Source organism: Mastomys coucha, unplaced genomic scaffold (assembly GCF_008632895.1).
Source record: "Mastomys coucha isolate ucsf_1 unplaced genomic scaffold, UCSF_Mcou_1 pScaffold6, whole genome shotgun sequence".
NCBI classification, from domain to species: Eukaryota; Metazoa; Chordata; class Mammalia; order Rodentia; family Muridae; genus Mastomys; species Mastomys coucha.
The window spans coordinates 46,850,476-46,876,523 of record NW_022196912.1 but is presented as its reverse complement, the minus strand read 5'-3'; the positions used below and the strand labels follow the sequence as shown (position 1 = coordinate 46,876,523).

At 42.1% G+C, this 26,048-nt stretch overlaps 1 pseudogene; it reads right to left on the bottom strand.

Moving 5' to 3' along the window:
* LOC116080997 overlaps window positions 1–19,317 on the bottom strand; it is a 107,968-nt pseudogene extending 88,651 nt beyond the window's left edge.
* Window positions 19,318–26,048: the final 6,731 nt, after the last annotated feature.

The following is a 26,048-nucleotide window of genomic DNA, read 5'->3' as shown; positions in this document are numbered from 1 at the left end:
TGTTTCCACTAGCTCATAACTCAGTTTTCCCACTTAAAGTAGTCTAAGTCATGCCACAGGGCTGGTTACCTAGTCCTCAGCTCCATGGACTGACTTCCTGTGGGTCCAGGTGAATATCTCCACCCAGAATTCCTCTCTCTTTGTCGGATGTCCCATCTTCTAATCCTGCCTCAGCTCATTGGCCAATCAGCATTTTATTGACAGGTACACTTTTACATAGTGCACAAAAGATTATCTCTACAATTGGGTACAGTAGAGTAAGGAACTTAAAGGAAAATAGGGAGTTAAGAATGGAAGCTAGAGACAAATAAAATTCTCTGGGATTTTCATAAAATGCCTTACAGTTAGGGAGGAGTTATTCCCAGAGAAACACAGAGCAGGTGCTGCAGCCATCTTGCTAGGGCTGAGGGTTCTGGGACTAATTAACAGCTCAAAGCCAAGTATGGTTGTGCACGCCCAGAATCCCAGATCTAAGGAGGTTGTAGGCAAGAGGAACTGGGGGTTCAAGAGGAGCCAGTTTCAGCTACATATGGAGCTTGAGGCAGATATAGGAGATCCTGCCACCCATAAACAAGCACTCACACATACAAACAAATGCATACACATACACACAGTCAAAGAGATACACATATACACACACAAGCACACATAGACATGTACATACAAATACACACATAATCACACATATACACATATACACAAAAACGCACAAAGACATATACAAACACACATACATGCACACATACATGCACATACATACAAAGACACACATGCAAACACACATCTACACAAAAACATACACACACACCAACATATACAAATATACAAAACCACACACAGACATATGCACATACACACATATGGACATATATGCACATAAATACACATATTCAAACATATATACACACAAGCATGCATATGTGCACAGAAATACACATATTCAAACACATATGCACACACAAACACATACATATATACACATATACACAAACCACACATAAACACAATCACACGTATACACAAACATATATATACACACACATATACACAGAAACACACACACAGAGTTCAAATTGCTTAGTAGACACACAACTGCACAAAAACACAGTTCTTGGGTTGAAGTATACTTGGATTGTTCTAGGCACTGACTTTCGTCTCCAGTACCACAAAAACAGCACACAAAAGCAATTATTCCATTGCTTCAACGTTTGAAGACTAGTTTCAAAAAATGAGAGCAATCTGCAGTATTGAGTTACTCAGTGCTCAAAAACATCACATAGGTTGCCCATTTTTACAACACCAGATTAAACCCACTTTAGCTCTATAGGTCTCTCATTTAAAGATCTTTAATGTATTTTTGTGAGAGCATAACTGCAGAGCTATGGCTCATTCCTAGAAGTTCTCTTTATCCTGAAAGAATAATGAGAAATAAAGTGGGAGAGAGACCAAAACTTAATGGTGCTAACTTGAAATCATAGAGTTTAAGTTCTGTTCACGAACTTAAAAATGCCCACAGGTGGCACAACCTGGGCACCTCTGTCTAAGGCAGTGGCTGTCAACTTTCCTAATGCTGTTACTCTTTAATACTGTAGGGACCCCAGCCACAGAAGTGTTTTCCTTGCTACTTCATAGCTGTAATTTTCTACTTTTATGAATTGCAATGTAAATGTCTGATAGGCAGCTCCTGTGAAAGGGCCATTGGTCCTCAAAGAGGTCGACAGCCACGGGTTGAGAACTGTTGGTTTAGAGACACTGAAAGACTCTAGGTGGCATGGCTACTGCAAAAACAGCTTCTGTTGGGGTTCCTCTTGTGTGTTGGGTAGCCAATGTGCTCTAAAGAATGCTCCCCATTAACTCCTGACTGGTCAATAAAAGGCTGGGGCTTATGACTGGGCAGAAAGGAGAGGAAGGCAGACCTTGAGTGAGGGGTCTCAGGACAGACCATGAGGGAGAAGGAGAGAGAAGACGGAGAGAGAAGGAGGTTGCCATCAAGTAGAAGGCCCAGGAACATGTGGCCAAGAGAAGTGCACCCTGAGGACAAGCTGATGGAGCAGAATCAGCCTGGGAGATACAGATTGGCAAGTGACTGGCATCTGTATGGGTTTAACAGGTGGAAGGATTAGGATAGCTCAAAACCTGCCCAGCATAGTGCCTACCGCTTTTTAATAAATCATCGCACTTGTGTGTCACGTATCTGTGTTGTTTTCTCAGGATCTATACAACCAATAGCGGGGTAGAAACTCCCAGGAGTTATTTAGTAATACAAAGGGTATAGCAACCCCTCAAGAAAAACAATTTCTTGCTTTAAGCTTCTTTTCCGAGGGAACCATTTTGCTTCCTTCCCAGTGAAGTATCCCCAAGGGGGTAGAGTTTGATTAAGTTTTTCCTTAAGTTTCATTAATATCACGAGGTCAAGAAAGGAAAACGAAACAAGTCCCTGTGCGTCTGGGTTTCATGGGTTCAAGGTGCTTTCTGTGACTTTCCTCCCAGCCGCCGTAGAAATGCAATGACAGAGAACACTCCCGACGTGACACATGAAGAAATGAACGGTCACACGATCTGCTCCCTGAACCCGGGACTCTGAGGGGTTTCCACGTGAAAACTTTCGAGACAGTCGGCAAGACAGACATTAGGTGAATTTATAATTCAGCATTCCTAAATACAACGGTCTCATTTTTCTCTTAGAGCAGAGATCTCGATCTTGTCACAAGGCCTTCGCTTCTCAGCTGGTGTTGGCTTTAAGTTATCATCTGGGATCTTTATGAGCGGAAGTACCATCGGAGATGACTCTGTGACTCATCAGTAATGCTGGCTCTAGCTGCGCAGGTGTCGGAAGTGAACAGAGACAGCAGGGCTGAGGAGGTTCCCAGCTAGGCCCCAGCAGGCAGTGGGAGCATCCAGCCCAGGGTTGCTACTGGCTGAATGGCTGCTTTGCAAAGCTTGGAAGTAGGTGCTGCTTTGTCTGGGTACCCAAGGCCACGGTGCTCTGTTATCTTTTAGGCCTGTGCTTCCTCAGTTGAGCACACTTGGGCAGGACGATTTCTGATTTCACATTTGTTATTCTCTATTCAGTTCTCATCAACTTAATAGACCAGCGGCTCAGATCACACTTCAGCCAATACTATTTCAGTTTAAGTTAAGCACATTAAAATGTTTAATTTGTAATGAACTAAACCCAGAGAAAGAAGTAGTACCTCCACACCAGTTGAGGGTTTAGTATCTGAGAATCTGGATTCACAAACCAGGTCTTCCACTTCCTGGGCCTGGCCCACTTTGGTGGGGGCGGGGGAGGGGGGAGCTACAAGCTGTGTAGTCTTCTGAAAACACTTGAGCACTTTCCAGGTGCATCCTAAGTCTGTGAAAAAGCTTATATATCTTGTAATGGTCCACAAAAGCAGAGCAGATTATCTATCCTGAACATTTTTTTTATTTTAAGTTCAGATACATCTCCTTCAATGTGTACTCTACAATTACAGTCGTTAGACCTACATCTCACCACAGGAAGTGGATGTGCATTTATCGATGCACACTTCCTCGGAATCTAATGACACCTGGGAAATACTGCTGCCGTGTGAAGAGTTAATGAGAGAAAACTGACTTACGAATGGAAAGGCTAATGTCGATACTTCACAGCATTTTGCTATGGACCTCCTTCCCTCCGATATTTTTCCTCAAGAGAACTCTTGAGCATCAGTAAAAACACATATGCATAGTGTTCACACTGATTGCTTGGGGCAGACTGAAAGCCCGTTAATGAAGCTCCGAGGTATTCCAATTGTATTCCCATTTCTGCACTTTGTGTTCTAATCCCCATTTATCTGTTGCATCCATGATGAGGTGGTTAAGTTCTTTGAGGGTAAAGACTCAGGACTTTTTTTCCCCCCACATCTGTTCATTTTTACCTCATATTCTTTGTTCTTTTACTACCAGTAAACTGATCCCAAGTCCAACCTAGAATTAGATTCTCAGTGAATGATTGAAAGCAACTCTATGGGTGTGTGTGTGTGCGAGCAGGGGAGGCAGCTTTGTCGGCAAAGTCTTGCCTTGTAAGTCCAAGTACCTGAGTTTACTTCTCAGACCAGTGTTTTAAAGAAAAGTATAGTGGCACTTGCTTGTGTCTCAGCACTGGGGAAGTGGACGTGCGTGGATCCCTGGAGATCGCTGGCTCACCAGCCTTGGTACAAGACACCTCAACACAAAGGTCAGAAAATAAGAGACAAAGACAGGAGATAGAGGGTGAAGGAGAAGGAGAAAAGAACAAGGGAGAGGGGGAAGGGATATTTGCCCCAGAGGGACAAACAGCTGCCTCTGGATAGAGAGGAGACAGCAGTGGCCCATAGGCAAATGGCAGTTTATAAAGGGAAAAAAAGAGGAGCCCCCTGTGTTAGAATGATTTGGTTTGTTTTGATTGGGAATGTTAATTAGGGTAGCCAAAGGAGGCTTTTGATTGCTGGACTTCAATGCTTTGATAGCTGGACCTTGGTGACCAGTCTCAGGGAGAGAGAGTGGCCAAATGAGGGACTGGACCTGGCTGGCTAGCTTTAGGAGTGGAATCTAACAATTCAGCAAGGCTGGATGGGGGAAGGGTTTGCTATCCCATGACAAAGCCATGCGCCATGTTTGCCAGAGCCATATTTGCCATGCTCAGACCTACTACAGCCCTTCACCTAGCCTACTTGGTGAGGACCAGGTCAGTGAGTGGCCCTGTTTCAAAATCAAAGCCAACACCAAACCAAAACCAAACCAAACCAAACAAAACAAAACGAAATGTGAATGATGTCAGGATGTCGGATGACTCCTCAGGTCTCTACATGCATGTACACAAATGTATTCAGTACCTGCATACACACACACACACACACACACACACACACACAGCTACAGTATAGTGATTTGCTCTTCAATGATCTTAGAAGACACTAGATATTCATCCTCTGGGCAAGGCTTCTTTCTAAATGTTTCCAACTCCCGCTGTTTTCTCTTAGTGACTGTCCCCATCTGGTTCTTGTGGCTGTCTTCCTGGTGCTTGGCATGTCTTGTCTCTGTCCTCTGTAAGCTTTTATGAACCATACCGTCACTGAATAACAAACAATGTTTTCTATTTCAACAAATCCAAGAACAAAGCCCAGATGATGAAACTTGAGTCTAGGTTTACTTTGGTTTTTGTTTTCCACAAGGAAGCCAGGAAGCCCTATTTTGGATCAATATGGTACATTTTTTACTATGAAGGGGGTGGCATGCCTGTCCCCCTGTACCTTAAAGGTCAGAATGAGGTGGCCGAAGTGGAACAGCGTCCAGGTCCAGTCTGATGCTGACATGGTCAAGACTTAAAGAAAAACTCAGCAAGATGATTATTAGTGATGGTGAGAGACCTGTGTATCAGGCTCAGTCTTGCCACTGGCCCCTCTGCAATCAAGGCCTGTGCATTCACACAGCTGATGGCCTGCATGCTTTTCCATCTGTGCCGGTGTCACAGGAAATCCGAATGAGGGCAGTAAAGGTTCCACCCCAACGGTCCACGTGCATGGTTTGGTGGAATCTCACATGATCACTGTGTAGCAGTGCCACAAATTCCACAAGTTCTTGGCCACCTCCAGCGGGTGCAAAGGGAGTTCATTTTCTTGCACAAATACCTAGAATGTATGTGACTAGGAGTAGCAAGCCAGGGTACACCGAAAACAATCCACCTCTTTGTCAACAGGTCCTAGCAGTCACTGGACCTACACTTTTGTTTCCTGACAGGAAATGCGAATTGGATTGATCCACATTGGAATGGAAGTCTGTGACCCTCTCTGTGACTGGGGAGGTGACAAGTTCCTGCTAGGATTTGGTAGTTAGTTAGTTAGCTTTAGCACAGACATAAAGCATTGGCCCTGTTCTGGCCCCATGGAAGCCTAGAGTTCTCTAGAACATTGCTGTTCCAAAGGCAGCAAATTGTGACTCAGGTGTATAATGTGAGAATGTCTAGCAGCTGTATTTAACAAAAGAAAAATGGTCGATTGACTTTTAGTAATATGTCAAGCCATATAAAATATTATTTCAATTAAAAATTACTAACGCTTCACTATATAGGTTCTTCTTTATGGATCAGCCATATTTTAATGCTCAGTGGCGACCTGGGGAGTGTAGCTCTGGAAACAGTGGCTAGTCTGCTGTGATTGGAGGGCGGTTGGAGCTCTGAGTAGGTAGCTTGGGAAAGTTTCACTTCACAGCTCCACTCCAGGTGGGGCTTTAGACCTCTACACTAGGAGTTCCGTTTCTCTTCTTTAAAGTGTGTTGTGGAGGATCTGCCTTCTGTGTGATCAGGGTTGAGAGGCATTCCTGTTGTGAGACACGAATGAATGGAGCAGATTTGGTATTAGGCAGAAGTGACACTATTTGTCAGTGAAGGTGGGCCTCTGACAGAACCAATGAGGTTAGAACTGAATACAGAGCTGCTAAAGGAGATGGCATCCAGCACACACCATTCACGCACTTGTTAAGAGGATGATGCAGAGAGGAGCTTCATGGTACACATACCCTAAGCCATCTCACGTGATATGATTACCTCTGATTGATCTAATTGGGGTGTTCTGAAGGAAACATGTTACAAGCCTGAAAAGAACAGAGATGCTGGATCCAAAAGCTCCATCCAGATGTGGTATATGGTAGTCGGGGAAAGTGGACCAGTGTTGAACAGAGACTGTGAGGAATGAGGAAGCCCCCGTGTAGAAGGAGGGCCCGCCAGGTCCTCGGCTGGCTTGCTGGGTTGACACAGTGAGAGTAACAAACACAGAAGGTCAGGGCCAGTGTGGCCTCAGCATCACTGATGTTTATAGGCAGAGAAGGGCAAGAATCCAGGAAGGAAAGAGCTTCAGTCTGCAGCCAATTTCCCTTCCAACTCAAAATTTGTTTTAATCTTTGGCTCGCAGATAGAAGCACACGGTTCCATCATGTGCTAACCAGAAAGAAGCCTATACTCATTCCCAGCCCTTCTCTGGCCTTTAGCATACACCAGTATGTTCGCTATTGGGCTCAAGTTACCAATACATCATAGATGTTCAAATTACCAATACATCATAGATGTTCTTTTGTTTTTAACAGAGAACAGGGGATACAGAGCTGTTTTCCTCCTCTGCATGGAATGAGTGAAGAGTTCTGAGTAATATGCCTGAAATATACTGCGATTCCTCTGAAGGGAAATGATCTTTTTAAATGTGAAAACACAATTTGTTCCTAGAGGACTCTCTCCAGTTTGGGTGGATAACTTCTTATCATGACATCACTGAAACCACACAAGGGGAAAGGAATCTTACTAAAACATGAAGAGTCAGAAAGGAAGCCTGTTTTCAGCTGTCACCAATCCTTTTCTCTTCCTGGTCTGAAACTTGTAATTAGGTCATTCTTAGTGGTGTGGCTGTCGGGTGGGGCTTGGGTGCAGCCAAGCAAGCATTTCTGTTTTTCCTGGAAAACATCATTAAAATTAAAAATAAAGAATCAGAGCTGATTTGAATGGAAAACAAGCTGTCCCTACTATATTTACTCTTTCAATCTGGCTAAAAATAAAAGAGCAGAGGAAATAACAGGACATCACTGTTTCCATTGACAGGTTTTTAAAATATAATAGCAAAGTAAAATGTGAGTTAGAAATCTCATAAATGTATACACTTGAAAAAAAAATCCTTGATTTCACATTGAACTAATTTTCTTTTCTTTAAGAGGAAAATACTTTGGAGTGTTCTTTTTGGGTTCGAATCATTTCCCCCAGACAATGAAAGGGATGTTTGGCAAGAAATCAAGGAACTCCTTGGGCCCTGACTTCTCTGCCTCTCTCATTCTTTTCCTCTCAGGTGTTACAGTTTTATCTGGTAGGAAAGATTCCCTGACAAACATCTTCATACCACTCCTGTGAACTTGGGAGAAGCGCATCTATTCACCTCACAACACCGAGGCCCTGTCTCCTGTCCTGCAAACTAAAGAGGTCTCATTCGTCAGCTGGAAGGAATATTGCTTAGCCTGGGGAATCAAAGGTGCTAACAGCCAAGCCTGCCCTTTAGGCTCGCTTAATGAATGTGTCCAGCTGTGGCTCTTCTTAAATACCCAAAGAGCTCCCTAAGACGTTCAAAGCACCACCGATGGTCTGCTCAGTTGCTCTTGACTCTCTCCGGAAAGACTCAGATGTCCGTGGGCCTCCAGGAAATGGCTGTTTGTTGCAGTGCTCAGTCCTCCGTAGCCTACTTGGGTAGACACTCAGCAAACATTGTTTAATTGTGTTTCCTTACTATGGTTTCCAGGCCCAGGCACCCGTCAGGCCCTGTGTGTGACGTGCGAGCTCAGATGCCAGGAAAGGAGGTTAGAAGGTCGGGAGACTTCAAGGAGACTTTATGCATTCCTGATAAAGGCTGCTGCTAGATAGGCAAGCACGGGCAAGCATCCAGACACATGCCATTTCATTTCGGCTGCACAGGGCCAGTGACCCACAGGTGGCAGTGACCCACAGTGGCAGGCAGACACACATAGGAAGCCTGGCCAAGGCAAAGGCTCTGGCCTCGAGAGCAAGACCATATTCATGGAGAATCACACAAAAGTCACACTCTACCAAAAAGAGTTCTGTAACCGATTATATAACTGTTTACTTTGGGGTTCTCCAGATATCAGGTACCAGGCATTTTGTGCTGACTCATATATTTCCCCATCCCATCACACCCTGCCCATGCCCTTGCCAGCCATGTTTTTGCTGACGCATAGCAGATATTCATATATGTACCTTTTTTAAATGTAGACTGGCCTTAGGGTCTTCCGTTTCCCACACAGGACCACTTTGCCTTTATTCTCACCTGTGTCACTTTATTCTCTGGGCTCTTGCTACATTTTATTCTTATTCTTCTAGTACAGAGTCTTCCTGCCATGGAGTCTTGGTACAAGCTGATCTCCACCTCAGTCTTTCTTCTTTCTCTCGCTTATCCATTTTTTACATTCCCATTTAAACGGCAATCCCTCAAAGGGACTGACTAAAATGCTAACACCTTCCTACTCCATGACCTTCTGCCATACTCTGTATGTCACCTTATTATATCCATTCTCTAAATCCTCTGTGTGTGTGTGTGTGTGTGTGTGTGTGTGTGACAGCACCTTAGCGTCCTCCTCAGCTCTGTTTCCTAAATCTTTATGAGTTCTTCCAGACCCTGTTATACAGAAATTCAACTACCATCTCCAAAGCTTAACAAGAACTTTACTTAGTGACTACGTCTCAGTTACCATTGTGATTGCTCAATAAAATCTGCTGATTGGAATTAGTGATGGTTTTAACAAATATTTCAGATAGAGTCTTCCAAAGTAAACCAATCCTTTAAGAGGTTCATAGAATCAGCTTATTTCCTTCAATGTCTTAGTATTGAAGAAATAAAAAAAATATTTTTAGTACTGCAGCCCAGTGGATGTTAGATCAATTCCATATATAAATAAACTTGCCCCAGATCTGCCTCAGAAGAGCAGCAGAAGCCTTCTGATCCCAACAAAAGACCTCATATCTTCACAGCTTAGTCTCTTGTCATGGCCAGTGGCTCCCAGAGCGGGGTCTCATCATGGTTGGTACATAGGTCTAGCTTGATTGATGTGTAGTTTCTGGAGAACATGCTTAGCCTAGCATCTCTTTCTTAGATAACTGGTAGGAGGCCACTGTGTAAGTCACACAAGGGGTCATTTAGACTAGTAGCTGTAGTTCATTTTAATCACAAATGGCAGTCAAATCCGTTGAGGGTTTCCTTGCTCTCAGCTCTAAACATCTTAAAACTTCTGAAAATTTCCAGTCAAAAACCAAGCTCTTACTGTTAGTTTTCTAACCTTGAGCATTTCATTATTGCCAGACAATGAGAACAATAAGCATGGCCAGGGGCTGGAGAGGCGATGAGGCTAGTGTTGTGTAGTCTCTAACAATAGTATGGACAACTGCTTTTCTGTCTAGAGACTTAGTTAAAAGTTTAAAGTCGCCCATCCCACATGGCCTAGAGTTGAGCAAAATTTCATCCATGTTAACTTCTTTGGGCCTGAAGAAAATGTATTTTCTTATAAAAGTACTTCCCAAACTTAGAACAGTGCTAAGAACCCAGGCATTATCTTTAACTAGAACCCAGTTAGAATACAATGTACTTCCCAGAGGCCCAAACAAGGTGCTTCAAATAAACAATACATGGAAAAAGCTCAGGCCCTAACATCAGGCTTACATCCAACTTCCTTCCTGCACATCCTTTCCTTTAAGGGGTAGACGTGATGGCCTCCAGGGTTTCGGTAGGTATGACACTTAGATAACCTTTGAGCTGGTTCTGCAGCTGGTCTATGGGGAGGAAGCCCACTGAAAAGCTATTAAAAATGAGTCTATAAGGGGAAAGAACACAAAAATAGGTTTACAATGGAAATCAATGGTTTTTCCAATAATGCAGTTCTAAATGGTATAGGTTGGTGTACAATCTGCTGAAAGTCCCTTTCTGTGTGCTAAGGTAGAGTGACTGGGCCTCAGTAGACCATACTGAGGCATTGAGGGATCTTTTATCTTCACCAAAGGAATCAATTATGTTTAGTGTCTGATAGTGTCAGATAGACAAGTAGGTTTTATGGTAATGCTTTTCAAAGACTGAACTCAAATGACTTTCCTATCTAATTCTAAAGGTAACAAGAAATGGAAATTGGGCAGATGTCCATATTTTCGGAGCAGTCAGAACTTCTCAGTAGCTTCTCCTATACTTCTGTCAGCATAGTCCTGGGTATATAGAAAACATTTTTTTTTTATATGGTTGATCAGTAACACTACAGCAAGTAAACAAGAAACCAACCCACCTCCAGATAGTTGAGAATGCAGAATTTCTGAGCTCCATTTAGTCCACAAGTAGAAGGTGCTATAAATTGTGTCCTGTGTCCCACAAAGAGATTTCTGGGAACAGGATGGCAGGGATCCCAGCTGCATTCATCTTTGGGTCTCACATGACTGAGCCAGCCTTGAATGCCACAGAAACCACTATGGAGAAGGTAGATACCCCCAGGATTGTCCATGGCTTCAAAAACCAACCCATTATGCTGAATGTTAACAGTTCCTTTATTTTCATTTAAAGGGTTATTTATTTACTTTCAAATTATGTATACCTGCAGGCCTGTGTATATGAATCCAGATGCCCATGGAGACCAGACGCACATTGAGTTCCTCTGAGGGTTGTGAGTTGCTGCATGATATGAATGGTCGGAACCAAACTTCAGTCATGTGTACTCTTAACCATTGACCCATCTCTCCAGTCCCCAGTTGCTTTACTTTTAATATAGGTATGTGAGTCTTCAAGTCCCTGATGGTGGGTGCTGTTGGTGTTCCAGGCTGATGGGAATTTCTCATCATATCATCTACATTCCTTTTCCTGACCCCTGCAGCCTGCAGCCAATGATTGATGGATACAGAGTTAAATATTTATTTAGCTTTGAACAAATATACATTAGACCATTGCATTTATTAATATATGAAGGCTATTCCTGATTTTGTCTGTTGGGTGGAACTAGGCATCATAATGTAAAAGTCCCACTTTAGCCAAATAATAGATTTGAATGAAAGACAATGGCTTCTAAAATGTGAGTTGAATGCTGCATCAGCATAATGGTCCATGAGGAGATGATGCTGACAACACTGGCCCAACAATTCAGTGTGTGGGGTGTTGGAGGGGGCACTGACAACACTGGCCCACTACTTCAATGTGTGGGGCAGGAGGGTCCTCATTCTTATTATATGAATAGACACATAAGGACAAAGACAGTCCCTGACTTTGTCTCACCTTCTTCCTTCTTTGAATTCCTTCTTTCTCCTGCCCTCCCCTTAGAGGGGAAAATGACACCTAAGACAAACTATCTGTTTTGTACTTTGATTCTTTCTGGGTCAGCCATACTTCTGTAAATAACGCTTCTCTCATAAATAAGCCCAATAAGTCATTGTTCATTAAGTTGAACTTGGGTAGGATCCTTACTTTGGTCTCTCACTGGTGCCCAATGACTGATGCTTGTTCACATCTTTACAGAAAAAACTAACATTAGCACCAACTTAATAAAGGACACGTGGCTTTGTACACAGAGTACTAACAAGGTTTGAGGCCTATCAAGTTAGATGAAGGAAGCAAAGGAAGATCAACACCAACTGATGAACTTGAGCCATTCTTGGTTAACTGTTAAATCTCTACATGTGAGAGTTGGGAGTCTGAATTTCTTGCCATTAATAGGCTAATTGAGAAGTCTGAATAAAAGAAACAGGATTACATGGGAGTAAATACCTAAAGTTAACACATGAAGTTGAATGTGTAGACAAGAGTTCAGTCAGTGTACTATTTTGTGGGTAGCTATTTACAGAAATGATTCTTCTTCTAGTATATATATTTGAATAGAACAATATAGTACAGTTTCTACTTCAGTTCGAGGATCAGAGAGCAGAGAACAGTTCTAGGCTGGCACCAGTTTTTCTTGATTACAATTCAAAGTACAGATGTGGTAATTTTACAAAAATAAAATGGCCTCTGGATGGACTGAAAACAAAAAGGAGAAAGGACTTACTCTTTCTGACAGTACGTCTTGCTTTGTGGCTGTAATAATCACAGGCATTGTACTCTTAAATCATGGAACAGAACGCAGAACTAGGAATAGACACTGATTAATATGTCCCATGCTAGGGGCAAAGGCAATTTGATGGAGGAAGGAAGGCCTTTTCAAGCATCCCCCAGCAAAAGCATGAACTGAAACCCAACACCACGCTTTACAGATACAGTAGGTCCTGGGCTTAAATCGAGACTATGAAACTACTGTAGACCCCAGAAGAACCCTTTGAGTCTCAGGAACTGACAACCAAAGTGTGATCCACAAAAGCAAAACTTAGGGAGTGAGACCTGATCAAAATGGAAACTCTTGCTTTGAGAACCCCCTGAAGAGGTAGAAGGCAAAGATGAGGAGAGCAGGACTTCAAACCCCATGTTCAATAAAACTCCTCGGCCTAGAATGAGAAGAACTCATTCAACTGAACATTGAAAAACCACTGTGAAACACTGGAGAGATTCTCAGTGAGTAAGTGTGCTTGCTGAGCAATCTCAAGGACCTGAGCCCAGATCTTAGCATCCACATAAAAAGCTGGGAGTGGTCGTGTGTGTCCTTGTAATCCTCCAGTGCTTGAGCTCCCTCATCCACCCTCCCTGTGTGTGTGTGTGTGTGTGTGTTTGTGTGTGTGTGTGTGTATGTGTCTGTGTGTGTATACAGGAAGATTTCTGGGGCTTGCTGGCCAACAACCTAGCTCCAGATTCAGTGAGAAACCCTGGCTCAAATGAATAAGGAAGAGTGATAGAGAAGGGCTTTGACAGGCTCCTCTGGCCTCAGTGCACAAATAGATATGTGCACCTGCACACGTACATGTGCACCATACACACAATTAGAACTGGGTGTATAATTCAGTTGCAGAATATTTGTCTATTGAGTGGCTTTGATCCTTATTACTGTAACAATAATGAAAGGAAGGAAGGAAGGAAGGAAGGGAGGGAGGGAGGAAGAATGGAAGGACAGACAGAAGGATGGAAGGAAGCGCAACAAAACCAACTGAGTATATGGCAAATGACAGATATGTCAATGAAGATGTTCTGATGGTAAATAAGCACATTTCAGCTGTTGAGTAAGTGAAGATCAAAATCACAGATTTTATTATACATCTATCAAAACAGATAAACGAGAATGAAGTGAGGGCCCAGATGTTAAACAAGGATGTGGAAAACCTGGATCCCTTGCACATTGCTGGTGGGAATATAAAGTGTTTACAGGTACTATGGGGGGGAGTGTGGTAGGGTTTTTGCCTGTTTGTTTTGTTTTTTACAAAATTGTGGTTACATTTTTGGGTGTCCATCCTAGAGAAATTGTAATTTATGTTCACACAAAAACCTTTATATAAATGCCCATAGCATTTGTATTGGTAATAGACAAAAAAACTGGAAATAATCTAGATGTTCTTCAGTGAGTACATGGTTAAAGTATTGTATAGCCATACCATAGAGTAGAATTTAACAAAGCTCTGTTCTAGTCTAAAAAGGAGCAAACCATGGAGAGCCAGTGATGGAACAACCTGAATGCACCACGAAGGGGTTGTGCTGATTAAGAAAGGTTATGTGTTGCATATTTCCACTTACATCACATCTTACATTTTTAATTATTATTATTTTTACTTATTCACTTTATATCCTGCTCACTGCCTCACTCCCGGCCACCCCCTCCTACAATCCTTCCCCCTTTCTCCTCTGGGCATGTGGGGACCCCCTGGGTATTTATTTACACTTCCACCTCTCAATCCTCCCTGCTCCCTGCACTTCAAGTCTCTGCAAGGTTAGGCACTTTCTCTCCCACTGAGTCCAGACAAGGAAGCCCAGCTAGAAGAACATATCTCACATACAGGCAACAGCTTTTGAGACAGCCCCTGGTTCCAGTTGTTCAGGACCCACATGAAGACCAAGCTGCACATCTGCTACATATGAGCTGGGAGACCTGGGTCCAGCTAATGTGTGTTCTTTGGTTGGTAGTTCAGACTCTGAGAGCCCCAAGGGTCCAGGTTAGTTGACTCTGTTGGTCTTCTGTGGAGTTTTATATTACATTTTAATGGCATATTTATATAGATGGAAAACAGATCTGTGGGTGTTGGAAGCTAGAGGGGCAAGGAGGAAAGTGTGCATGTAAAGGAGTTGTATTAGGGATGCTTGAGGAGCTGAAAATTCTGCATCTTCACTGAGGCAATCTGCGCAAGAATCTATATGCATTAAAATGCAAAGAAATAAATAGATACAGTATACAAGTACATGTAAAAAGCTGGGGAGATCGCTCAGTCATAGTCCCATGGGCATGAGGACCTGAATTTGGGATTCAGTACCCATCTAAAAAGCTAAGTATGGTTGCACATGTCTGTAATACCAGGTCTGGGGAAGGAGGGGAGAGACTGGAGGATCCTGGGGCTTACTGGACCATCAGTGTATCCAGTTAGCAAGCTTAGAGGTCCGTGGGAGACCTTGCTTAAAAACAACACAAAATGGAGTACAATTACAAAGACATTTGACTTGACTTCTAGCCTTCATATGTAGCAGACACACTTGCACACAGGTGTTGCAGTAAATATTATTTGGGGGTTTCTACCCCACCTTTGGTCATTCAGTTCCCAAATAAAAGACTCAAAACTTTATATTTATAATAAGCCTTAAAACACTGGAGCTGGGCAGATATCAACCCTCTGTGCTATTTTTTCTATTTTCCTATCAACAACCCCGAGATATCACTTGCCATGTTCTGCCTGGGCTGCTCCTGCTTCAACAGACTGGTCCTCATGGCCATGCACTCATGATCCACCTACCCCATGGTGGCTTCTCTCTTCCTGTCCTCTCTCTCTCATGGTACCCTGTCAGAGACTCCCAAGCTGGAGAAGATCACTCTGCTTCCCACTTCTGCCCAGCCCAGCTGTAGGCATTTTTATTAACCAATCAGGGATAACTTGTGGGCAAGTTTTACACAACAAAAGATGTGAGGATCTCCTGGTCTTGGAGCAACCACTTTTGGGGGCTCAGAATTTAACATTTGAATATATAGCAATAGCAGACCGACCCACTACACACAGATACACAAAAACAAAACAACAACTCTCTGATAAAGTCCAAATAAGGCAGTGGATTACATCAGCCACAATTTCCTGACTATGACGTTGAACTAAAGTCACAAAAGATATTGCCATTGGGGGAAACTGGCGAAGGCTGTACAGGATTTCCCTGCACTATTTCCCACTGCTGTGTTTGTACTTAAAATGATATTGAAATAACAAGTAGAAAATCCATGCCCATCCTTGCATATCTCCTGGGGGAAAAATTCATTCCATCAGCCTCTGAATGGAAATGCAAGTAATTCATCTTATACTGTAAGATAATACACTTGTCTCGTTCTCTTAGGCGCTTTCCCCTTGAGACACGAACATTTATGTTGTTTTATTTCAGAAGACAAGAGCCAGAGGGATGGACCTATAATGAAAAATAATTACCATGCTGACAAATGCCTCTCTTCAGATTTCTCCATTATAAAATAAAAAGAGTATTTGCATGGCTCATCTCACCCAGAATGGGTTTATTTCCTTTATCCTGACCTTTTAAATTACAGGCTATAGAAAATCTTGCTCTTTCTCTCAAGGATTCTCTGTCCACATGAGCTGTTCTATGGATCTAATCATTTTGTGATTGCCACCAGAACACATGCAGACAGATCACTAGTTCCACAGCTAACAATATGATATAATGCTCCTGCCTACAACTGAATGGCAGCTGGAATAAGGAAATGTCTATCTTCAACCGCATTTACACATGATTATAAATAAAACCCATAAAAAGGAATTTCTTCCTTTGAGATGCTGTGTGATGAAATTTAACACTGTAAGACTTTTTTTTTTTTTTTTTTTTTTTTTAGTGGTTCCACAGATGGGCTGTGGATTTTCCTTTTTTTCACCTAGAAGCTCAAGTTTTTATGTTCTTTGATTTCTGAACGTGGTACCTAGGATCAATAGCTATCTGCAAGTGCTGGGATTAAGGGCATGCACCACCACTGCCTGGCCGGATGTTTGTTTTTCACAAAAAGATCCCAGGACTCAGCCATTCAGTCATTATTCTTGTGATATTATAAGTGTAAATGTGAACTTCCAGTCACCAGTGTTTCATAGGAAGCAGCTAGAGACATAAGCAGCTAAAGCTTTCAGGTCTGACTGGCTGTGGACTCAGGGAGATCTCTTTTGGGCTCAGGCTGTCAGTCGCCAGTTTATCACATTAGCAATAGGCTGGAACTGAATCGAGGAGTAAAGATGTTTGTTTATGTTATTGAATAATGCATTCCTCAAAGATGACAGTGGAGATAACGGCACAATGTCATTAAAAATGAATTCAGAAACCGGAATAGTAAAGTGCAGTGAAGACAATGTGCTTTCAATTATTGAGGACACTTTGTAGCAATGGCTCCCATTTAGCTTTTCTAGGCAGTAGTTTTACATTGTTACAAGTTTCCTGACCATGTATGATGCTTTCAGATACTCTAGAAATCCTTTCAAAGTTTGAGAGGGTGATAGTGCACAATGGGAATCCACACTTAGCTCTAATGGGTAGCAAAACAAAGCAAGTTAACACTTTGCATATAATTTTCCAAACATGGGGGGAGGCAGGCCCTTAAATGACTCCTTCTCTCGCTCTTCTTCAGTCATACTCCTGGCAGTGTTTGGATAGCCGTCCTTATTTATATAAATGCCAATAATTAAACTATCAGCCAGAAACTGCCCACACTGAAGATGACTTGGTCATCTTCATCTTGAGTTTGACCTTAAGCAAAGTGGGGATTTTGTTTTGACTAGGGTAAGCTAGCATTAGGAATTCATGACTTGCAGTTTGGCCTTTTCTACGAGTGTAATTTAGTTTTGTATGTATTCTTCCTAAAATGAGATTCTCCTTGTTTGAGTAGACATCTCCCAATAACCACGGATTAGCCTGGACCTTTTCTGGAGTATGGGCTAGGGGCTGGGAAAGTGGTATATCTTTAGTGGTCTCTTCTTATTTTGTGTATTGAATTAGTTTCCAATGAGAACATCCAAGGCAGCTATAGATGGATTAGATGGACTCTCTTTCTCTCTCTCCTCTTTCTTTCTTTCTTTCTTTCTTTCTTTCTTTCTTTCTTTCTTTCTTTCTTTCTTTCTTTCTTTCTTTCTCTTTTTCTTTTTTCTTTCTTTCTTTCTTAACTCTCTTTCTTTCCTTCCTTCTTTCTTTTTTCTTTCTCTTTCTTTCTCTTCCTTTCCTGCCTGCTTCCTTCCTTCCCTCCTTTCTGCTTCCATCTTTCTGTATGTCTGCATCTCTGCCTCTCTCTCTGTCTCTGTCTCTGTCTCTGACTCCGTCTCTCTCTTTTTTTCTCTCTCTCTGACCTGAAGGTAGATTCAAGCCTCCCTGTTCTGGGGTGTAGTCAGAACTGAGGACCCCAGATGGCTCATGTCTCTGCTCCAACCAGCCTGTGTCTTACTCTTCAAGGCAGGGGAAATTTCCAGCAGAGAAGAAATGAGCCCTCAGCATCTGGAGCCGCTCTTCTGTCCTTTGTTACCACACATGCAATGAGGAAATTACCTCAGGGCTTGGGAATGGTGAAATTAAGTGGCAAGATTCTCAAAGTTTGTTGTCCTGAAGAAATTCAGCACGAAACTTTGCAGGGAAGGCTTGAAGTAATTTAATTAGGACAGTCTCCAAAGGCAGGGCTTTGCAGAAAAGTCAGGATCAAAGGGAATAATTGTTGGAAATGTCTTCTCTGTTATTATTCTCAGCTTATTAAATACAGCAGAGGCACCAAGAATTTGGCCTTTTAGTTTAGACTTGATTTTTTTTTTTTTTTTTTAGAAGAGAGAATTTTGCTTGAGAATTCTTTACAAGACTCACCACTGGGAACAGTGGCACATACAAAGTAGAGTTGTCTTAGAAAATTAAACACATTTCATTTGCAAATTAAGAAACTTGAATACCTCTTCCCCTCATCAAAGCTCAGCGAATTTCAAGGAAGAGGAGCATGGAAAAGTTTTGAGAGGCAGAGGCTGGGATAACTTACAAGGAAACAGTGATTTCTGGACACAGAGAGGCAGTTTCACACAGGAGCACAAGTGCTAAGAAGCACTTGTGACAACATGCATAAGACCTGTGTAAGCTCCAGCCAGAGACAATCCCAGCAGGGGGAGGGGTGGGAACGGATCCCACTTCTAATTGAGGAGCTCGAGCATTTGATGGCTTCTGGCACAGGGAGAGTCAGTTTTCTTTTGACCCCTAGAAGATTAACTACAGCCCAGAGTGTCTGAGCAATACAAATTTAAAAATAAAAATTATGAAGGACAGGTGGCTAGTTGGGTAGGAGGTGGGGTAGACCTGGGAGGGGCTGGAGCAGGGGGATGAACATGATCAAAATATACTATATGAAAATCTCAAACAGTTAATGAAAAAATAGTTTTTAAGAACCTGAAACTATTTGCCATTATTGTGGCACCTGATTTTACTTACATGTTAATATTCTATTAAGTGGTGGTTAAAATAGTCATGTGTGGATATTAAGGAAATATGGGCATATGCTTTTCTAATTGTTTGACACAATTACACAACAGAATCGCCAGGAAAATAGAGCTATAGCACAGCAAAACAAGTGAGCACGCTTGAAATATATTTCTACTAAATATTTTAGGACAATTCAATCCAACCAGAAAATGGATCCTGACAGCTAAAACTTACCAAGGTGCAGAAGAAGGGTCAGTTGAAATTGCATTCTTTCATTAGTAAAGGATTAAATTCAGCTACTCTAGATTAAAAAGAGGTTGAAGCCAGTTAGAGAATCAGTCATGGACATCATCATGCATGACTTATAAGCTATCAAATGTGTCTTTGTGGCTTTTATAAAAAAGTTTGCAGTGAACAATTCCTTAAAAAAAATCAAACAAATGTTTTTTTGCTATTAAGTTTACCATTTTTGAAATCACTGATTTCAATATTTTTCAGGAAACAATTTGAAATATAATTTTCTTTGTATAGGTAAGATTAGCCTACTTTTTAAAAATTAACAATAGATTTTTTTTGCATACACTTTTTCCTAATTAATAGTTTCTCCTCTCTCTATTCTTCCCTACCCCCATCTGTCCTCCCCTCTGGATGCACTCCCTTTCAGTCTTTCATTAGAAAAGAACAGGCTTCTAAAAGATAGCCAAACATGACAAAATAAAATATGTTAAGATGAAGTAAAAACGTTCATATCAAAGTTGGACATGACAACCCAACAGGAGGAAAAGAGTCCCAAGAGCAGGCAATAGAGCCAGAGAGCTACTTGCTCCATAGTCAGGAGTCCGTAAAAGCACGAAACTAAAAGCTACCATATGTATGTATGCAGAGGACCTGGTATAAACCATGTAGGCCCTGTGCTTGCTGTTCCAGTCTCTGTGAGCTCATACGTGTCTTGCTCAGTTGACTCAAAGAGCTTTGTTCTTTTGGTGTCCTCTATTTCCTCTGACTCTGAGAATCTTTCTGCCTCCTCTTCTTCAGGATTCCCTGAGCTCTGAGGGGGAGGAATTTGATGGAGACCCCAAATTTAGACTCGTTCTCCACATAATGTTGCATATGTTTTATTCATTTTTTCCCCTAAAAACTGCACGATAAATATATAGTCATTGTAGAGAGAATAGAAAATATCAAAAGACTGGCAGAAGAAAACACCGTATATAGTGCTAGTGCCTAGAGAAAAGTGATTAATGTTTTATGTATGTTCTGTACTTTTCTTGTTGAATATCTATACTTCTTAAAAATGACGACGCAGAGTTCACTTACTTTAGTGATTATGTACCAGATGCCTTTCCGTGTGAGCAATGTTTTTAATCAGAATGCTTAGTCAGTAAGTGTCACCAAGAAGATGTGGAGGCTTCTGCTAAGCACAGCTACGCCTCTCTCTTCTGCATCGATAGACTGGGCTGTATCCTTCTGGAGAGGGGCTTCCCTCTATGCGGAGCCACTGTTGTGGAAGGGCCTAATACAGATGGGAATATGAATAAATCCTACTGGGTTGGAAAGGGGGTAAACTTGTGTCTTTTAGCAGTGTTTTAAGGGACAGCTTGTTATCATCCCTCTGGGTCAATTTGTTGATATGTTCTTTGTTGTTCATAGCTTCCTATTATAAACATTTCGGCTAAATATTTATTTCGACTCTTAATTCACTGGAGTATGTTAAATAGAGTGGAAATAATGGACCAAAGTGTGTCAGTGCATGTGCAAATATCCATACATAAATAGTACACACCTAGTTTTACATGTGGATATACAGACATAGTATACATGTAGTTTTACATATTCATACACAGATCATATTGATATTTATTGTCAACTTGATACAAGTTAGAGTCACCCAGGCAGGAGAGAACTTCAGCTGAGGAACTGCGGTCATCAGATTGGCTTGTGTTGTGCCTGTGGTGCGTGTTCTTGATTGCTAATTGACGTAGGAAGGCCTAGGCTATGGTAGACTGTGCTACCCTCTGGAGTACGACACTGGGCAGTTGTTCCTCCAGAATCTCTGCTCTGTTCCTCTGTCCTGGTTTCTGTGTCGAGTTCCTGCCCTAGTTTCCCTGATGATGGATGCTAAACTGGGAGCCAATTAAACCTTTTCCTCCCCAGGTTGCTTTTAGTCATGGTGTTTATTACAGCAACAGAAAGCCAACTAGAACAGAGATGTACCAGTTTAAATATTTCATGTATAGTGTACGTGTGTGCATTTGTGTGTATGCTTGCATGTGTAAAGCTTTTGCTCTTACTGAGGAATTGCCATTCTCCCAGCAGCCTATGGGATTGACTATGAGCCTAAACTCTTGTCAGTATCAAGGATTACCAACTTTGAATTTTTGTTAGCTTAAAGAGAAAAACATCATGCCTTTTTAATATTTATTTTAATTTTTCAGGTGAGTAGTGTGGAATGTGTGATGATTTGAATAGTAGTGGACCCCATACGCTCATATACTTGAATGTTTGGTCTTTAGAGAGTGGTACTAGGAGGTGTGGCCTGGTTGGAGGAAGTTTGTCACTGTGGTGAGCTTTGGGATTTGAAGCCAGGCCCGGTGTCTCTCTCCCTTCCTTCCCATCAAGATGTAGAAATCTCAGCACCTTCTCTTGCACCACGTCTGCCTACATACCACCATGTTTACTGCCATGGTGATAATGGACTAAACTTCTGAAACTTTTAGCCAGACCTAATTAAAGATTTTCCTTTATAAGAGTTTCTGTGGTCATGGTGTTTATCCACAGTAATAAAACCCCAACTAAGAGTGTAAAAATGTTTTTCATGTGCTTACAGATGACATTGGTGTTGGTGTTCTACTCTTCAAGGAGTCTCTGAGAGAATTCTTGGTTTCAGCAGTCTCATGTTTTCAATCCTGCTCACACACATTTTCTGCACTCCAGCTAGACAGGACATTTCCTGCTTTCTGAACTCTCTTATGCTATTCGCTGTGGCTTAGGTGTTACCATCCTAAATTAATTGTCAGCTGTCAGAGCAATCCTTGTAGGATGTTTTGAAATGCCTGAAATTAGGCAAATTTCCCATTCTGAGATTTAAGCTGCTTATACAACCTGGGTTTATTGCAGAAGTCCAATGTCATAAGAGAATAACTTACTGAGATCTGGGCCCCTGCAGCGTCTCTTTTTCTCTGAATATGAGTTCTATCTGCTGCAAGAATATATAGTTTGGGACTAAAAGGTACTACATAAAATGTTATGAAAACCTGGTAGGTGTGCCTAATGTCTACCTGTGTCCCAGGATATCTGTGAAAACATCTCAATGAGAAACCATATTTCACTCAAAAATGTAAATATTTTATTGTGATATATTTTGTTTTGATGACAAGATTGTGCTATTCATTCTTAGGTGTGTTGTAGATGAGAGCATCGGGCCACACTATCCAAAGCTTAGGCATGGCTACTAGAGAATCCAGAGGGGGAGCCTTCAGAAAGCTAAGCTGGAGCACATTTTCTGGATGGTTCTCTCAGGTTATCTTTTTCTTAGGGCCAGGTCATGTAAATGCCAGTCAATTGTTTAGCTATGCATTGGACAGTGTGAAATTCTCAACCCCAATGTTATTCCTGACTCAGGACATCCTACTTGTGTGCTTTATTCCATCCAAAATGCAAAAAGTTTCTTTTTAATAAAATGGCCAAAGCAGCACAATTTGAAACCATCATTCTAGCCAGAGCCTGAATTCTATGAGGTTATGATGTGTGCTTGGTTTATGATCTGGGTTTGAAATGACCTCAGGTCTGCATCGCGGAGAACAGTCAAATGTCACATGGGATAATGTCATGGCCTTCTGCTCTCTCTTCCATGAGGAATCCATTCACAGGGCAAAATCCAGACTGAAAGCTTCTTGCCAAATATAGGTCAAACTGTCGTGACTGGAAGGGAGGCAGAAAGCAAAGTTTCAAGGAGTCAGCAAGGGAAGCGGGGTTGCAGTGGAAGTGAACTGCCAGAGAAAAAAGAACACGTCATCAGGCACCTTCCACAGGGAAGCTCTGGGGAAGAAGGTCACTTCGCCATTACTATCGGTCACATTTCTGTCATGAAAGTGAACAGAATTTTCTGAGAATTTTCTTACTCTGGGGATCAATGTCTCCAAACTATTATAGAGGTACCAAAAATGAACTTCTGGGTACTAAAGCTTTACAACATGAATGACCTATCCCAAAGAGAGGTGAGTGCAGTTGGAAAACCATCCCCAGCTGCATTGGGGTGAACTGCATTCCTGTGCAGAGGGCTCTGCAGGCTCCTCAGGTGACAAATAGGACAGAAGGATTCAGCTCATGAACTATTCCTGTGTTAGATCTGTAGAGGACGTCCCTTCCCATCACTTGAGAAATAGTTTCAAAAATTGCTGCAAAAATACATATAATGTAAAATGTTCCACCTTAGCCATTTTTAAGTGTTGGATTCATTCAGGTTGTTTGGTCAATCTCCAGTCTTCAACTAGTGAAATGGAAAACTATCCACTGAGCAAGTCCTCATCTTACCCTAGAGACTGCCACTGAACTTCCTGGATACAGTTGTGACTTATCTTAGGTAAATGTATCATGTAAGGTCTGCCCTCTTGCGACTGCCTTATTTCGCTTCACAGGATGTCCCCAAGGATCAGCTATGTTACAAAATGTGTTAAAATTTCCTTTCAAAATTATGTCTTCAGGGAGATTTTTAAGCCACCAAAGATCAGGCCAACCCAGTCTGATGAAATCTGAATCTTTCTTTGAGAGGTGGAATCTGAGTTTCAACTGCTTTTAAAGTGTTCTCCAGAGGAGTCTCAGAAGTAGCCAGAGTTGATGATCTGGCTCAAAAACCAAAACCTTGTCCATTTGCTCCTCCTCTCTGTTCTTCTGGGTTCCACCCAAGGGAAGGGACTGAGTCAGTGTTTTCCAGGCTTGGCTGCACATTAGAGCTATAGCACTTTCAAACACTCTGTTGTTCAAACACCACATTCCATACCACTTACTGAGAATGTCAGGGAGCATGGGATCAGCTTTAAAAGATCTTAGGGGCTGTGGATGCAGCTCAATCGTACAGTGCAAGGTCCTGGGTTAGATTCCAGCACTGCAAAAATGAACAAAGCTCTCTTTTTCTTTGTATTAATTAATTGTCTCAGATTCCATACATTGTGTTTTATCATATTAACCCCCTTCTTAAACTCCTTTCAGATCCACCCCCATCTCTCCACCCTCCCAATTTCATGTTCTTTTTTCTATTTTTTAGTAGATATTTTCTTTATTTACATATCATACGATATCTCCTTTCCCAGTTTCCCCTCCCAAAACAAAACAAAACAAAACAGAACAAAAAAACCCCAAAACCAAAAAATGAAAAACAAAAACGTTATTTTTTTTAATTAATTAATTTATTAGCTTTACATCTCAATCACAGCTTCCCCTTCCTCATCTTCTTCCATCCTTCCCTCTCACCTCCCTTTCCCCATTTCCTCTCCCTTTCTCATCAGAAAAGGGGAGACCTCCCATGGATATTATCCCACCTTGGTATATCAAGCAGTGGGACTAGGTTCATTTTCCTCTACTGGGGCTGGACAAGGCAGCCCAGTTTGAGACAAGGGATCTAAAGGCAGGCAGTAGAGTCACAGACAGCCCCTGCCTCTGCTGTTAGAGGTTCCACATGAAGACCAAGCTGCACAACTGTTATACATGTGTAGGGGGCCTAGGTCCTTCCCATGCATACTCTCTGGTTGGTGATTCAGACTCTGTGAGCCCCTATGGGACCAGGTTAGTTGATTCTGTAGGTTTTCTTGTGGTGATCTTGACCTCTCTGGCTCCTTCAATCCTTCCTCCCCTTCTCCCACAAGATTCCCCAAGATACTCAAGCTGTGGGTCTCTGCATCTGCTTCCATCAGCTGCTGGGTGAAGCCTCTCAGAGGACAGTTATGCTAGGCTCTGGTCTGCTGGTACAGCAAATTATCATTAGCAGTGTCAGGGTGGACTTTTTCATGACATGGGTCTCAGGATGGGCCAGTCATTAGTTGGCCGCTCCTTCTGTTTCTTCACAGTTTTTAATCCCTGTACATCTTGTAGGCAGGGAAAATTGTGGGTCAAAGGTTTTGTGGCTGGGTTGTTGTTCTCATCTTTCCACTGGAAGTCTTGCCTGGTTTCAGGAGGTAGCCTTTCAGGTTCTGTATCTTCTATTGCTAGGAGTCTTATCTAGGCCACCTTCACAGATTCCTAGGAGTTTCCATTGTTCTAGCTCTGTTTCTAGCTCGATCCAGAGATTCCCTGTACCCCTGCCTCAACCCAGTTGTCTCTTCCAGTTCTCTCTCTCCCTCTGTCCTCCCCACACTTGATCCCCACCTGATCTCCCACCCAGTTCCCTCCCTTCATCCACCTGCAATGTCTATTTTATTTCCCCTTTAAGTGAGATTCAAGCATCCTCCTTTGGTTCTCCTTGGTACCTTCTTTGGGTCTGGGATTGTAGCATTGTTATCCTGTATTTTATGGCTAATATCCACTTATGTGTACCATACCGTGTTTGTCTTTCTGGGTTTAGGTTAACTCCCTCGAGATGATCTTTTCTAGTTCCACCTACTTACCAGCAAATTTCCTGATATCATTGTTTTTAACAATTGTGTAATACTCCATTGTGTAAATGTACCACATTTTCTTTATCCGTTCTTTGACTGAGGAACACCTAGGTTGTTTCCAGTTTCCGGCTATTGTGAATAAAGGTGCTATGAACATAGTTGAACAAGTGTCCTTGTGGTATGGTGGAACGTTTTTTGGGTCTATGCCCAGGAGGGGTAGAGGGAGTCTTGAGTTAGATCTGTTCCCAGTTTTCTGAGAGACTTCGAAATTAATTTCCAGAGTGATTATGCAAGTTTGCACTTCTGTCAGCAGTGGAAGAATGTCTCCCTTGCTCCACATCCCTGCCAGCATGAGATGTCTCCTGAGTTTTTGATCTTAGCCATTCTGACAGGTATAAAATGGAATCTC